At 35.6% G+C, this 17870-nt stretch overlaps 1 long non-coding RNA gene across 1 annotated transcript; it reads left to right on the forward strand.

Moving 5' to 3' along the window:
* The first annotated feature begins 6192 nt into the window (after positions 1 to 6192).
* LOC135084694 (uncharacterized) lies at positions 6193 to 7324 on the forward strand. The gene is made up of 2 exons (XR_010259931.1): positions 6193 to 6598; positions 7162 to 7324. It is a non-coding gene; the product is annotated as an uncharacterized LOC135084694 (long non-coding RNA).
* The last annotated feature ends 10546 nt before the right edge of the window (positions 7325 to 17870 follow it).

Here is a 17870-nt window from a genome sequence, read left to right on the forward strand (position 1 = left end):
TTTTCACGCAAAAACGACTTACAGTATTATTGTTTATAACCCAGAATAACATTATAGGCTTATAATTTACGACGATCTGTGACAAACGAATTTTCACGCGGGTGAAGCCGCGGGCAAAAGGTAGTTAATTTATAATACAAAACTTCGCGATCAATTTTAACCCTTTATTAAACATCTGATTATTTTCTCCCTGTGCTGTTCCTATGGAATTCCGTACTAAATTGTTCATAATCATGATTCCTGAAAATTAGATTAGTGTTTTAGAAATAGCACCCCAAACATCCAATACTTAAATTAAACTAAGTTGTTTTATTTCCTAGTTATACTATGTATTATGTCTGCTATTGAAATATCTTATAAGTGTGCATACAGGGTGTTTCCCCATAAAAGTAGCCCCACGCAAGTACCAATGTGGGGCAATTCCAGCAACCCGCTAATATTATACCGACATCCAGAGCAATGCGTAGCATTTGTTCTGTTTTGCGTAGAATAGAAGTGGCGTGGAGTAGTTTCTGTAAGTTTTGCTTTTGAACCACTCAAGCCGTTCAAAGTCAAAGTCAGACTCAAATATTTATTTATTTGTATAGTCTATTTAAATAGTACTTAGAAATCTTTAACATATACATATTTTTGCTCTTAAGGAGCCTCTACATATCTCATAATCTTTTCACCCTACCAGCGCTTCGAGACCAACATTTGACAAGTGCTGAGAAGAAGCGCCGCAACAAACTCAGCAGAGGCGAAAATAGTCTATTGGTGCCAACTTTAGATTGGCTGTCTCGAAACCCAAAACGGTGGTCCGAACAGAGTCCGTGATCCGAACCCCAATAAAAAAACTTATTGGGCATTTTAACTTGAGTTCAAGTACTATGTAGGTATTATTATTAAACCTGCTTGTTCATTCGGATAAGTATAAATTTTTAAAAACAATTTCGCGCTGATAGAAACTGGCAGTTCTTGTGATCTAGGTAAATGTATTGCAAAATATTAAGGATCTTTTAGTTTCTGTGAGTTAATTTTTAAAATTAACAGTTCCTATTGACTCCATGCATCCCCTGTGCTGTTATTACGCGTAATAAGTGCTCGCACCAACACAGGGCAGAATGATACGTCAACGAGTGCTGTGTACGAGAGTGCTAATGCGTGGCCCAATGAGTGGGCTTAGGCTACGGCCATACAGCGTGCTTAAAGGACTTTTGCCCGTTTTCACCATCAATCCCTAATTTTTAAGCGACCCCTTTAAAAACATAATTTATGTTATGTGTTACCATAGGGGTCACTTAAAATTGATGGTGAAAACGGACATTAAGCCTTGATCACACGTACCGAGTAAAACGGGCGAGACAGTAAAATGTTTACTCGGTCGAGACAGTTGGGTGAGCGAGTCACATACTCGAGCGCTCGGCCGAGCACTCGGCGTAATGTTCATACACACCGAGTACTCGGCCGAGAGCACTGTCTCGCCCGTTTGCTCGGTACGTGTGATCAAGGCTTTAGTATACTATGACTGACTGACTATACCCTTATTGACAATAAAAACTTTTGATTAAATTAGGAAGTTTGCAACTGATTTGCTTAATAGTCTTTTTTATGCATAACAAGGCAGGTATTTTACCGCAATCGCACCATGTGTTAAGTGAGATGCAGTCTAGGATGGTACATATCTGCCCTGTAAGTGCCTATTCACTCTCGCCTTGAAAAGGCCCGAATTATTAGTCTTCAGGAAAGATAGCAGCAAGCAATACGAATTCTTTTTTCAATACAAATCATTCAGGTACCTACAACGAATTAGTTTTACAAAAAGAAAATAAGCAGCTTTAAACAATACCTCCCTGAAAATGCTGTACGCCCTATCTTTTCACTTTTGGGTTCTCAAAAACCTCTCCCCAAGGAACCCTAATGTTCCCTCTATTTATCTGAGCCATAATGAGTTTTAAGCCAGACTTTGTTTGGCTGAAGGTTTGTCATCTTTTGTTTAGTTTATCTTTGAAGATTTGTGGATGCATGCACTTTAATTACCTAGCTGAACTAAGAGCTTGTATTTTAAAGACAATGGATTATCATATAAGATTTAAAATTTTCGCATTCCATTATTCAACTAAAATAGTAAGACACGGGCCTTAACGCGACGTTTATTAATGAGTTACAATTATGTACTCACGGCTTGACGTTTCGGCTGCGATGCTGCAGCCGTGGTCACAAGCAGATTTGCTGCTTACTAAAGTGAAGCAGCAAATCGATCGCACAGCGTTGAATTATTCAACACTGTGCGTTCGTAGAGCTCTGTGATTGGTTCGTGTGTCACCCCGTGCGTCCACGCACACTGTGAGACCTCATAGTAATGTTTGTGAATACGGGCGTTACCATTCTACTAATTAGGTGTTTTACAAACTAAAATATTCTAAAACTCACAAATAAACGAAAATGGCTGCCATTAAAAAATGAAACTCATTATAGCTGTGTAACCGGCGAAATAATTAAATTTAAATATCCTATAAGGGAGCAGCAAGAGTGTGTCGAGGCGAGGGAGTGGGTTCCGTAGATATCTTTAAGCAATTATATACGCCGCCATATTAGATAATGAGTTTAAAAATTTCAAGCATACTTATTTAACTCGTTGTTGAAGCGGCAACTTCACAGACCACATGTGGGCAAGTTACACCACCAAACTTTGACCATAATAACTATAGCGATAACCGGTGATTTTTGTTTGGAATTTGACAGATTTTTGACGTTTGTTACAGTCAAAGTAAGATGGTGCACCGTGCAACTCAGCCTTTGGTTGTTAACGTCCTTTAAGGCGATTAGAGTCCTCAATGACCTTGGGCGTTTGACCTTCACGCCGCGAGCAACACCCGCGTACCCCGCACCAAAAACTCCGATTTGACACCGATCAAAAATACACGGGCATAGGTAGATACAGAATAGAAGCTCTTTCTTCATACATTACTGCCTATTATTTTAAACTTAAATTGATGAACCTTGATGTCGGTGTCATATTAACTAAGGCGTAAAGGTATTTAATAAAAATAACAAAATCCATGAACAATTTGTACGGGATAAAATTTTATTTTATTTTTCGTAAATTTTCTAATGCTTTTGTCGGTTCAGTCGTTCTCGAAATTTGAACAAACCCGACTTTATTACAAGCTTTTATTTAACTTGCAATTTATGATGTATGTAGGTAATTACATAAATGTTTGTTCGGGTGGAATCTTGCAAGCTAAATTAGTTAGACCAACTTCCTGACGACAACTAGGCTAGATGACAAAATTTCAATTATTTGTCCGTCACACAGATAATTAGAAAATATTAGACTCATATTTTTTATTTTCTTTCATAATTAAATAATAACAGTGCTACATCGAGTTGAAATGGCGCGATACGCCACGCTTGAGTAGAAGTTTTACTCAAATGTGACGTCACGCGAGATTTCAACTCAATATAATACTGTAATTATTCGATTATGGAAAAAAAATAAAAATATGAGACTAATATTTTCTAATTATCTGTCTGACGGACTAAATAGAATTTCGATTTCATTACCCAGTCATCATCCCTATTGGAACGCATTAGTACCTAGTATTGTCTATGGCCTAAAAAAGCAAATGTTTCTGCTTTTGTCTATTGTCATTCTCTCTGTGTCACTTATGAAGAATAAACTGAAAATGTATTTGTCTTTTTATTAGAAATCCTTCATCAATTGATTGAGTTAAAATTTCGGATATACATGTAATTCGGGTGACAATGCAATATTGTGATGACATGGAGCTGATTTGATGGTAGAGCTGGAATGCCAGTGGCCCCATAGCAACTCCGGGATTAAACGATTCCATCGAGTTTAGGCTCGTTTGATTTGTATTTATTTATTATTATACCTAAATAATTTCATTACAATTTTCTAAAAATGCACAAAAACTTAAAAATCTTGAAAACGGTGATATTTTTACTGGGGTCAAAATTGGACGTTAGGGAGACCATGGCGAGGCCTATCGATGGTTGAAGGGTTACCCAAGTAACACAAAACACAATTATAAGAAGCGTACAACAGCATGAACCTACGTGCAGAGCAGTATATGAGCAGCATATCGACGGTTAAGAATCAATACCATCTATCTCAAGTTTTGGCGGTTTTCACTTTTTAATGCCAATAGATTTAAAGTCCAATTTGGCACAGGTTGTTGACACTCTTATCTCAATATTCACAGTATTTCCAAAGTTATTTGCTATAGAAATACCACCTATGTTAAGAGCACGAAAAATTTTCTGCCAATATTGTCTATCTCTCCTCAAAGAATTATAGAAAGGTGGTAAAAAGTTACTTTATTCAGTATTTTTTACTTTCATTGTACAGTAGACGTGTTTCATTATATTTATAGCGTATGAGAACTTGATAATTGTAAGATGAAAATCAGAAATACTTGAGATAAAGTTGACAAAATGTTCACAACTTTAACTAATAGTACTCTTGTTAACTCTCCAAATTGTAATATTTGTGATAAGGTGGAGGATGTTCAACACATCCTAGTAGAGTGTGTGAAATTTAAAAAGGAAAGAGATTTAATCCTGCGAAAGTTTCACATCAACGCGTACGATGTAGGAGGTTTTCTTAATATTTTAGCTAACCCAACAAGCAAAGCTGCAAGATTTGTGGTGGATATGGTTTCGCAGGATTAGATTTCTTTCTAAATAGTGAATGTTAATGTAAGCGTAGGTTAAGATTCGATGGGACTGACATGTTTTCAAACAAAAGTCCCTAAATAAAAACAGATTAAAAAAAAAAAAAAACTCTTAGTACTCTTATTCAAAAGGCGATAGAGCGGAACCAAGGCTCCAAAGTGTTCGCAAGAGACAACTCTATTAAGCTAAGCCAGCTCACTAAGTTAAAGACGGTGTACGGTAGTGTGACCGAGGTTCTGGGTGAGACTGAGAGGTTTTACAGGCATACCTTGGTCACCAAACCTGTTAATATGTAAGCCACAGATCCAAGAGCTGAACTAACTCGACACTATACCGAAGATATACCGGATATCAGCCTATACGAGATTAGAATGACTCTCAAACAGCTTAAGAACAACAAGGCACCAGGTGATGACGGAATAACCTCGGAACTTCTGAACGCGATTGGAACACCGATACTGATGATCCTTCAGAGGCTTTTAATTTCGTCTTACCCGAGGGAATAGCGCCAGAGGCATAGAACAGAACCATGGTGGTGCTTTTCTTCAAAAAGGGAGATAACACCTTACTGAAGAATTACAGACCCATCTCTCTAATGCGCTATGTCTACAAGCTGTTTTCAAGAGTCATTACGAATCGTCTCACGCGAAGGTTTATGACTTTAAGCCACCAATTTTCGCAAAGACCACATCCATACGCTGTGGCAGGTATACAGAAGACCGAGGAGTATAAGTTGCCCTTTGCTTGGCGTTCGTAGACTTCGATTCGATCGAGACTTGGGCATTGCTGCCTGTAGTCTCTCCAGTGGTGCCGTATCGACTATCGGTAGGTACATCGAGGTGCTTGTACAAAATGTCTAAACTCCAGAATTGGAAAGGATTCTGCATAAATATAAATTAATGGCGAGTAGGTACATCACTCACCTTCGGTTTGCCGAAAATATTATGGTCATTCGCTGGAAGACCTCTACACAATGTTTAAAGACCTTAATCAAGTTTCCCAACAAGTAGGTCTTCGGATGAAAATGTTATTAACGTAAAACACAATTTTGACTAAGATTTTGATATGCCTTATGCCACAGCAATAACTGCGTCAAAAAACCAACATCTTCAAGAACTCAAACTAGTTCTACCAGCAGAATGCCATGACTTTTATGATTCTTTGCCTCATTTGTAAAATACAAATTAATGTAAGTTATTTAACAACCTCTTTTCATGTTATTGATTAATAAGCTACTTGATTTTTTACTAGTTATTTTTGTCCAATAGCACCTATCTAGTAGATAAATATATTTTTTTTAACTCTTTGAACCAATACCATCTAACTCAGGTTATCTTGGTATATGGCAACATTACGTCAATCTAAGTTTACATAACATTTTCCAGTATTTATTTACCTTTTTTAGCGATTTTAACATTTCTAGTAAGTTATAAGCTGAAGCGATGAAACGTTTTTTTTATCTCCTGTAAAGTTGACTTTTTTGAGATAGATGGTATTGATTCTTAACCGTCGATATGTAGCACTATATCAGCCGTATAAAAGTCTATAAGTGTCTTGTAAGCGCAATTTGGGCCCCAAATAATACGGCTTTGAGCATTATTAAATATTATTAGTGCTGCTAACCAGCGCTTATAATGTTATTGAAGACAGACATTAGTAAAGTTGTTAGACAGCATATTCTAATGTAAAAAGCATTTTATTAGATGTTAGTACAGCTTTGAAACAGCTTTCAGAATTACAATGCCAAAGTTACGTTTTATTCTAAGGCTGAACGTTTTATTTTGTTTGTTTGAAAGTATTCGAAAAAACTTATCGCATTTTATTGTCCGATTTGATTATTTTTCGTTTAGAGTATTGCAGTGCAATGGTGTTGTGAGGAGATGTTTTAATGTCTTTATTTAAAATAATTTATCATAAGGTAAGTATCTTTTTTTTTGTTTCAAGAATGAAAATGAGCTGGGAGTATTAGTCTTATGTGAAAATATATATATGTTTGTGGTTTATAATTCACGCGCCCTCACAGAAATCCTTTTTTTAATAAAATAGGGACAAATTTAGAATCGACATATGACACTTTTTGTGATTTTTTTAACGATTTGATTAATTTTAACTTATAAAATTGCTTCTATCGATACTCCGCTTGTAAGAAAAGGATAATAAGTAGTATTTCATGCATATGTGTATTATAATTTTATTTTCTATGTTAGAGAAAACAGAAAGCAAATGGCGTCAGATAATATTAATGTCTTTCAACTAGTGTCTTTTAATGTTGTCAGTCTTATTATAGTAAAAAGAAAATGGTTAAGTCATTCAACCTACATATAAAATATCTAAGTGATATCTTTAGCATTACTGTAACACTTTTTAGGTATGTTATAATGTTCATTAGGTTTAAACGTCATAAAAATGGATTGCTTTAGTGTTAATCAGGGTACCGAAACAAATTAAGTCATAAATAAGCTTATTTGTTTTTTTTTTCAGATGCCTTTTAAAATAGTGCAAACGACCGAAAGGGATGAAGGAATGTTCTACGGAACTTCTTGACTCACACAACAACCGATTGTACTGTATTTTGTGTATGAGGTGTATCATTTTTTGGAACACGTTTTGCATTTCTTAAACCAAATATAAAGTTTGAATATTCCGTCTTTATCTTTCTCTTTACTCCACCTGTTCTCTTAGGCTGAGTTGCACCACCTAACTTTGACCGTAACTATGACGATAACCGATGTTTTTTGTATGGGGTTTGACAGATTTTTGACGTTTGTTAAAGTAAGTTGGTGCAACCCGGCCTTAAGTCTTTTTCCACTGTTTATTCATGTCAATAACGTTACACGTTCGACATAAATTTTCTAATGAATATACAGGACCTACTAACGCACAAATGAATATAATCATACGGCTCGTGGTTTTATGGCCAAATTATGACCTAAAGTAATAAAATATTTTTTTAATTTATCTAAAAGCTTTAAAGTAACAATAAAATAAGAAGATAACAGAGCTAAAACTTTAGTAAATGTTTGGCTAATGCTGAGCAGTAAATAAGCATAAGAAAAGATCATAAAAATGCGTTCAATCTGTAAAATGTGTTAATATATCTGAATGCACTATAGAATATTTCGACAACGTTTATTTAATGCATTAGGTTTTCTTATTTACTAATATACGGTTTTAACCTTTGTGTTAGTGTAAATGCTGTTAAAGGTGCTGTATATTAAAAGTAATTAATGTTTTAGTATGATTATAAGCCAATTAACTTAATTTTTTTAGACCATATAATAGCTTCATGCATTGTAAATTTTACCGCATTCTACTCAAAAGCATTTAAACTAAGTCAAAACTGATTTAAAGTGATAGTCTGACTTTAAAACGTAAATCAATCTTAACTTCAGTGAATATACAGATTGCGTGTTACTTGGGTATCCATTGTTTTTGGGACACCCTGTATAAGCAAGTACCTAATGTTATGTAAGTACGCTACTTTGAAAATCATGAGTCTTCAATTCTCTAAGGTAAACTGCAGGGTCTGATGATGGAGCTGGAATGTGGCCATAAGAATAGGCTAGTTTCTTAAAAAAAGACTTTTGGTCCGTCAATTTTACATTATCAAAAAATTTTGGACACAGGATATTTTTATTTGTCAATTAAACAAGACTAAGTAATTACGAAGATATGATGCGATGAAATTCCGCGTGACGACACAAATCGCCACATTTTTAAGCATGCCTTGACGTCATGTGCCTCATCTTCGGAACTTTGGTGCGCTTCATCTCTTTAAATTTTCATAAGTTTAAAAATGTGAAAAATACATTTAGAGTTTGTTTTTGGTAAGTTCACCGACGGACTAATTCAAACTCTTGCTACTTTCTTGCTTTATCCACGAAACATCCCTATTCTTCGAAATTATTACGATCTACAAACGGAAAATCAATCTACAAACAGTAAATTCCCCATCATAAATAAAAAGATTTTTTTTAAAACAAGCTCTTGTATGCTAATACTTTTGGTTTCATGACATGCTCCTAAAATTCATCACCTTATAAGAGGATTTCAGTTTTTATCTGCGAAACTTTTTAATAATATAGGTACGTTTCATGGTTTGGTAATTTAGGGAAGTTTATTTGCACTTAACATGAAAAATATGGTATCAATGTACTGTGTACCTATGCACCTTCAGTAGCAACAACAAGGTCTACTGAGTACCTATAGTCTAGTAAAGGCATGAAATAGATTAATTTCACTAAAAATTAAAACCAACTCCAAAACGACTCACCAAAAGGTAGGCTGCCACCGACTCCGAAAATGGCTAATTTTGTAATCAGTATCCAAATTTTTTAATAAGCTCTATAGAACAATTCAATACCACTTTATCTTATTTTTTTTTTAATGTGACTGGAGGCAAACGAGCAAACGGATCACCTGTTGGTAAATTATTACCGTCGCCCATAGACACCCGCAGACCCAGGGGCGTTACAGGTGTTATTTTTAATTGTGGTATTTTCGCGAAGAAACATATTGAAAATATAAATTGTTTTCTTCACGTAAATCGATTAAATTACAGATTCTGACTAGCTCCTAATTTGGATACTGATTGCAAAGGCCTAGTAAATAAATAACGTAATAATTTTTCTACTTGTATTTATCTAGTGCAGTTGTTTTGGAGTCAATTATAGTTTTTTTACACTAATAGATTCTATTCAGGTAGAAAATAGCGTCTGAGCGCGTCATAATTCAATTGTATCATCTGACTGCACGTACTCTATGAACAATTCTGACATAAAATCTATTGTCGAACAAAAGCTGGGTTGCACCATCTTACTTCAACTTTGACAAGCGTCAAAAGTCTGTCTAACTCCATACAAAAAACACCGGTTATCGCCAAAGCTACGGTCAAAGTTAGGTCACGTCAGGTGGTGCAACTCAGCCAAAGAAAAAATTCATTTTGATCGCTAATGTCAGTTTGCAGCGAGTGACACAACCTCCCCGTCTGAAGGCCAGCGGCCGACTGCCGCCCGCACCCCGCGAAGGCCCCCTCAACAGCAAAACGTTCGGAATTTATCAAAAGTAAAATTTATGAATGAAAGTAATGTTCGATTGAAAAACGCAACGTGTCATTTAAAGATTAAAGAATTCCTAATCTATTCGTGCAAAAATCTTTTAAATTAACATAGCCGTTTTGGAGGAGTAGGGAATTTAAGTAAAAAGTCGATGTCCCGTATTTATTTTTTTAATCCAAAACAAAGAGACGTAGCGAAAATTCAAACGTCACAAATGTAGTCCTTGAACTGTTGTATAACATATATTTTTTTCAACTATTTCTATCCAGCAGTAAAAGATGAGTAGGCTTTACAAAATGCCCATTTGGCGCGGATTGAGGACTCTAATCGCCTTAAACACCAAAAACGAGCTGTAAAGTCATATTAATATTTGGATCATGAAAACAATAAGTACTGACTCACACACAAAGTTCGATACGTGGTTCTAAAATAGTAAGTACTAGTCATAGGACAGGCTTACTGTCATCGTTTTATGTCCTCGTTTTATGTCCTCTACGTAGGACAATCGATTTTTTCAAATGTAGGTGTACCATTGAAGAAACATGTTCTCATAAAATAGGAACTTGTATAATTTCTCAATGCAATGATGGGGCAGCAAGGTTCTAAAGCGGAGGCCACGTACCGGAAAGCGCAGCGTAGGACGTCCACCCACAAGGTGGACCGACGACCTCATAAAGGTAGCGGGAAGACGCTTAAATGGATGTCATGTGGCTGAAATGATGATGATGATAAATTCTCCGGTTTATTCAATGACGGATCAATTATTATTTCCGTTCCTATTTATTTTATGTGTGAACCCTAAAAACGCGTAATAACCCGAGACAATGAGAGAAAGGTTGCGCTTCTCAGGGAAGTAAAGGAATTAATATGCTCAAGATACAGACTCCGAGTCCAGGACGGTGTTATGCAAGATGTGCCAATCTACTATATAAAAATAAGTCGGGTTTTCCTCCCTGACGCTGTAACTCCAGAACGCACGAACCGATTTCCACGGTTTTGCATTCGTTGGAAATGTCTCGGGCTCCGTGAGGTTTATAGCAAAGAAAATTCGGGAAAAGGGGGTAAAACAGGATCCACGCGTACGAAGTCGCGGGCGGCCGCTAGTTTTCTAATAAAATCTCAAAAATATTTCAAATTCAAATTCAAATCTTTATTGCGTACTAAGTGACAATTTATAATGGTGGAAATGATATATACACATGGGCTTAAAACTTAGTGACCTAGGAGGTATTGCAACAGAGTAGGTGGCTAAATACATTATACATAACATGCCATGAAAATGATAAAAATTGAATATTATAGCCAAAACGTTACATTAAAATTATGTCAAAAGTCCACTTTTGCATACCGTGGCAGCCTGTAATTAAGATAGCACCTAGTCCTAAGAAAAAATATGTATGTAAACCCCTCTGCTTGTACTCTTGTGTCTGTCTTGTTCGTTGTCCTAAATAAATAAAATAAAATAAAATAAACACGTAAAGGTGTCGGACTGACCGACACGCGATCCGAAGAATGCGGGTTTGACCTCCGCCGCCGCCAGTCTGTTGTGGTAAAAAAATCCTACAATCAATAAAATCGTAGAACTTAGGGGTGATTTTGAATTGGGTAATTTTACAAAACACCATTTAATGCCTATATGTTATGATGTAGGTATCCACTAAGATAGGATTTTATGAAACGGGATAAAAAGTATCCTATGTCCTTCTCCTGGCTCTAAACAACCTCCCTGACAATTTTCAGCTAAATCGGTTCAGCCGTTCTTGAGTTATAAGTGGTGTAACTAACATGACTTTCTTTTATACAGGGTGGAAACGTTAAGTGATCTCACTCGATTATTTCTAAACTATACGAGATATTGAAAAACTGATTACTGATTCTGAAAGTGCTTCACAAGCTCTTTCAAACGATACCAATAATAGGATACAGAATAAACTGGATCTATCCGAAAATTCAATGTTTCCAGCTTCCATACATTTAGTAAAACCACATAATATTAAAAACTACACAAGATATTCAAAAACTGGTTACTGATCCTGAAAGTGCTTCACGAGCTCTATCCAACGATACCAATAATAGGTTACAAAATAAACTAGATCCATCCGAAAATTCAATGTTTCCAGCTTCCATACAATTAGTACTGCCACAGTCATGGCACTCTTGTCTTGATAATATTATTGCAACTAAATCCTAAAACCAATGTTTTCCAAGAATAATTTTAAATAAGAATGCATTTTACGAGTTCATTTTAAGTGTTTATTATTTAATAAAATAAAAAAAATATTTCTATTATTGTTCGGCTGGCATACATTTAGTATGGAGACTGAAAACATTTAATTTTCGGATAGATCCAGTTAATTCTGTAACCTTTTATTGGTACCGTTGGATAGAACTCGTGAAGCACTTTCAGGATCAGTAATCAGTTTTTCAAATTCTTGTATAGTTTAGAAATAATCGAATGAGATCACTTATCGTTTCCACCCTGTATACAACGTGTCCCAAAATTCAAGGATAAGCCGGCGCCGCAGGATGGACATAGTCATGACTACTTTAGGAAAAATAAGGAAAAAAATCTATCTCAATTATTTTTTAAGTTACACAGTAAATTACGAAATTCTTCGAAAATTGACACCCCTTATGATATTTTACATTACCACGACCACCATTTTTCAAATATTTCTGGTTTTTTGTTTGTATCGGCAACTTAAGTAGTGCTGCTGTCCACCTCAACTCTCAAAATCCCCAGAATCCTTGCAGTTTTTACACAAAAGTTAATCAAAATATGTTATTTCCTTAAAATTTTCAACGATTTTTACTTTCACTCCACTTTGACTCATCGTTTTGTAAAAAAAATGTATGAACACTACTGCGGCAAGTTTTTTATAAAGTTGACGCAACTATCCAAGATTCCAAAATGGTATAATACTCTAAGAAACCTAGTCGCAAAAAAGATATGCGTACCATTTTTACAAGCACTTCGCTTGTTGGTTAGTATGGGTTAAATCTTGCAACTGAATTTAAAACTAGTTCTCCTTAACCGATTGAACTAAAATTTGGTATACTTATGTAAGTACGATGAAAATGCAATATTATGGTACCATTGAGCTGAATGGAGACTGGAGGTGGCCATAGGAACTTCTAAACGAAACGGCGGAATTGCATCTAGTTTGGGTTCGTTGGACTTGTCTTTTCGAGCACTTTAGTGCTAGATGATGTCCAGGGTCCTGATGATGAAGTCAGTTATAATTTTCAAATGAAGTCAAGCTTGTTTTTAAAAAAAGTTTTTTTTATTACAACTTTAGCTTAAACTTTTTAGTTGTTTCTCTATCTCATGGCCCAAGTGCTCGGGAAGACAAATCCAACGAACCCAAACTCGATAAGCTTCCGACGTTTCGTTTAGGAGTTCCTATGGCCAGCTTCTGCCACCTCTTGACTTCATCATCAGGACCCTGGACATCATCTAGCACTAAAGTGCTCGAAAAGACAAGTCCAACGAACCCAAACTAGATGCAATTCCGCCGTTTCGTTAAGAGTTCCTATGGCCACCTCCAGACTCCATCCAGCTCAATGGTACCATAATATTGCATTGTCATCGTACTTACACAAGTATACCAAATTTAAGCTCAATTGGTTAAGGAGAACTGGTTTTAAATTCAGTTGCAAGATTTATCCCATACTAACTAACAAGCGAAGTTCTTGTAAAAATGGTACGCATATCTTTTTTGAGACTAGGTTTCTTAGAGTATTATACCATTTTGGAATCTTGGATAGTTGCGTCAACTTTATAAAAAACTTGCCGCAGTAGTGTTCATACTTTTTTTTTACAAAACGATGAGTCAAAGTGGAGTGAAAGTAAAAATCGTTGAAAATTTTAAGGAAATAACATATTTTGATTAACTTTTGTGTAAAAACTGCAAGGATTCTGCGGGTTTTAAGAGTTGGGGTGAACAGCAGCACTACTTAAGTTGCCGATATAAACAGAAAAGCAGGAATATTTGAAAAATTGTGGTCGTGGTAATGTAAAATATCATAAGGGGTGTCAATTTTCGTCGAATTTCATAATTTATTGTGTAAGTTAAAAAATAATTGAGATAGATTTTTTTCCTTATTTTTCCTAAAGTAGTCATGACTATGTCCATCCTGTGGCGTCGGCTTATCCTTGAATTTTGGGACACGTTGTATATAGATGTATGGGTGTGTGCTAGTCACTTTACTTCAGGTAGATTATGCCCTCATGCGTACTTACTCGAGTTTTGGAAATATTTTCGATCTTTAAAATACTTCAAACCAATGTTTTTTTGCAGTACAAAGTAGGTAGGTACATAGCTGGGCACCGTTAATCAAATAGTTAACTTCGTTAATCGTTAAACCGTTAATAAAATATTAACTTCGTTAAACGTTAAAACGTTACATTTCGCAAGTTTTAACGGAAGTTAACGTTAATCGTTAATCCGTTAACACAGTCATTGTCATGATAATAAAACGAAAAAAATAATTGTATGCAAGGTTCAAATAATTTCGAAAACTTGTATCGCGCATGGAATTTACCCTCCATAGCAAGTGGACAGATTCGCAACTGGACAGATTCTCAACTGGACAGATTCTCAGGTGGACGGATTAGCAACTGAACAGAGTACAGTCATGAGCAATGAAATATAGTTAATACATTGAAAGACTTTATTTATAGAAAATAAAACTAAAGTAATTTAAGTAAAAAAAAAACTTTTGAATACCGGGACAAAGGATGATGGGCACAAATGTATGGAAAGTGGTGTGAACGTCAGAATGGCGGGTGTATGGTCACAGAATTGAATAATATAAATATAAATTTTTAATACCTGAGATGTACCTTGGTGTACCTTTAGTTATTAATTTTGTACCTCCCTAAAACGGGAACAATTACAATTACAAAATGAGCCGCCAACCTGATATCAGGGAGCGGGTGTATGCTGAAATTGGACGAAACAGGTAAGTTATGGTTTTCTTATATTTATCATTATTTAGTACCTCAGATGTACCTCACAAATATATTATTATAAACCAAATGCGACGAATAATTACCGAGAAAATCGATACGAAAAATTTGATGTCCACCATTTTTTTGATGGCCACCATTTCTTATAACAAGTTAGAAAGTTGATACTGACACAGATAATACATACCGTAGTATTTTTTAAGTCTGTTTTTTATGGCACGCACACTTTTGCATTTGCCAATGCCATTAATTTGCTAAAATCAAAAAGTTAGTATTGATAGTAGCGCCCTCCTGTAAATGTCATAAATAAGGTTGTCCAACGTGCCAACAATCGGAACTAGTAATCGGGACATAGTCTTCTTGTTCTAATATTATTTTTTTCTTCTTTTCATCTCTTCTTCTTCATCTTCTATTCTTCTTCTCATCTTCTTCTGTTTCTTTCTCTTCTTCTTCGACTCTTCATCTTCTCACGTTCTTCTTCTTATTATTATCTTTTTATTTTTTGCCTTATATCTTTTTATTCTTTTCTCATCTTTTTATTTTTTCGTCTTATTTCTTCTTATTTTACAAATCAGAGAAACAGAAGAAGGACAGGAGAAGAAAAAAAGAAGAGAATAAAATTTGAAGAAGAGGAAGACGATGTCTCGATTATTAGTTCCGATTGTTGCCACGTTGGACAACCTTATTTATGACATTTACAGGAGGGTGCTACACTATCAATACTAACTTTTTGATTTTAGCAAATTAATGGCGTTGGCAAATGCAAAAGTGTGCGTGCCATAAAAACAGACTTTAAAAATACTACGGTATGTATTATCTGTGTCGGTATCAACTTTCTAACTTCTTATAAAAAATGGTGGCCATCAAAAAAAAGGTGGACATCAAATTTTTCGTATCGATTTTCTCCTTAATTATTCGTCGCATTTGGTTCATATTCATTATTTGTGAGGTACATCTCAGTTACTAAATAATGATAAATATTAGAAAACCATAACTTACCTGTTTCGTCCAATTTTAGCATACACCCGCCAACCTGATATCAGGTTGGCGGCTCATTTTGCAATCGTAATTGCTCCCATCTTAGAGAAGTACAAAATAAATAACTAAAGGTACACCAAGGTACACATCAGGTATTAATTAATCGTATTTATTTTGTTAATTTCTATGATCATACACCCGCCATTCTGACGTTCACAAAGTGGTGGGTATCTTCGAACGCAACCAGATCTGAGGCTGGTGGCCATACAGTGATAAAAACTTCTACTTATTTAAGTATCAACGATTTTAGATTCTTTTTTAAATAACTGTAGAAACAAAAAAAACCGGCCAAATTTTTTCCACTTTGGAAGCGTCTGTGACGCAAACTATTCGGTTTAGAAAAAAAATATTTTAGAAACCTCGATATCAAATTTTGAAGACCTATCCTAGATACACGTATGTGTTTGATGAAAAAAAAATTTTTGAGTTTCAGTTCTAAGTATGGGGAGCACCCAATATTTATTATTATTTTTTTATTTTTGCATCAAAATCTTAATGCGGTTCACAGAATACCTACCTACCAAGTTTAGTAGCAGTATAGCTCTTATGATTTCGGAAAAAAATTGCTGTGACATACGGACAGACAGACAGACAGACATGACGAATCTATAAGGGTTCCGTTTTTTGCCATTTGGCTACGGAACCCTAAAAAAGGGATGGCACACTCATACAAGCGCAAGCGTGCGGTGCGTTTGAATGAAGATAACTTACTTCCCTTCTTTATACTATGTCACTAGCTCATTCAAATAATGCATTACATGATATAGCTTAAAATTTATATTACACAAACTACTGTACAGGAGGTTGTTTTTATGTTATGGACTGTACATGTCCTGTCCAGTTGCTAATCCGTCCACCTGAGAATCTGTCCAGTTGCGAATCTGTCCACTTGCTATGGAGGGGGAATTATTTATTCCTCTTTTATGTTTGCACTACAAGCTTTCGAAATTATTTGAACCTTGCATAAGTACAATTATTTTTTTCGTTTTAGTACAACTGCATTTCAGAATAAAAGCTTACACTTTTTAGTAGTATATCAATCTCAGAGCCTTGGTTCAATTACAATACAATTTAGCACCAAAGTGCTCGAAAAGACAAATCCAGCAAACCCAAACTTGATAAGTTTCCACCGTTTCGTTTAGGAATTCCTATGGCCACCTCCTGACTCCATCATCAGGACCCTGGACATCATCTAGTACTAAAGTGCTCAAAAAGACAAATCCAACGAACCCAAATTCGATACGATGCCACCGTTTCATTTAGGAGTTCCTATGGCCACCTCATGACTCCATCATCAGACCAGCTCAATCGGTTCAGGAAAACTGGTCTTAAAATTCAGTTGCAAGAGTTGTCCCACACATACTAAAGCCTGGTCCGTGAGCACGTAGAATTTTGTCCAATGACCCCAAGCTACCAAAATTATACGTGCTCACGGACCAGGCTTTAGCAAAGTGTCGTTAGTGATCTGGTTACAAAAACTGTTGTTTTGGCTTCTGGAAGTTCTGGAACCCCGAACGTACTTGTCAGAACGCATTTTTCAGCGTGCCTGATATATCTTTTTGGTAAATAGTAGGTACTGGATTAACGATTAACGGACTTAGGATAATTTAACGGAAGTTAACGAGTCCGTTAACATTTTTTAAAGTTAACTTAAAAGTTAATCCGTTAATAGAAATGTTAACTTCGTTAATTAACGATTAACGGATTAACGAGTTAATGCCCAGCTATGGGTAGGTATTTGGCTGCAGTCACTTTTCAAGGCAAGAGTGAATAAGCACTTACAGGGCAGATATGTACCATCCTAGACTGCATTCCACTTAACACCAGGTGCGATTGTGGTCAAATACCTGCCTTGTTATGCATAAAAAAATCACACCTGATGTTATGTGAGATACAATACAGTCTAGGATAGTACATACATACCTGCCCTGTAAGTGTCTATTGATTCGCTCTCGCCTTGAAGATATCTGGATTATAATGTTCGGGATTTTAAACCACAAATGGCGCACAATGGCCCAATCATGAGGCTAAGTGCAGTATTCGATTGCCCTGCAAAACTAACTAACTAACTAACTATAATGCTCGGGAAAGACAGCTTCATCAGCATCATCATCATCATCATT

The sequence above is a fragment of the Ostrinia nubilalis genome, chromosome 26 (assembly GCF_963855985.1).
Source record: "Ostrinia nubilalis chromosome 26, ilOstNubi1.1, whole genome shotgun sequence".
Classification (NCBI taxonomy): Eukaryota; Metazoa; Arthropoda; class Insecta; order Lepidoptera; family Crambidae; genus Ostrinia; species Ostrinia nubilalis.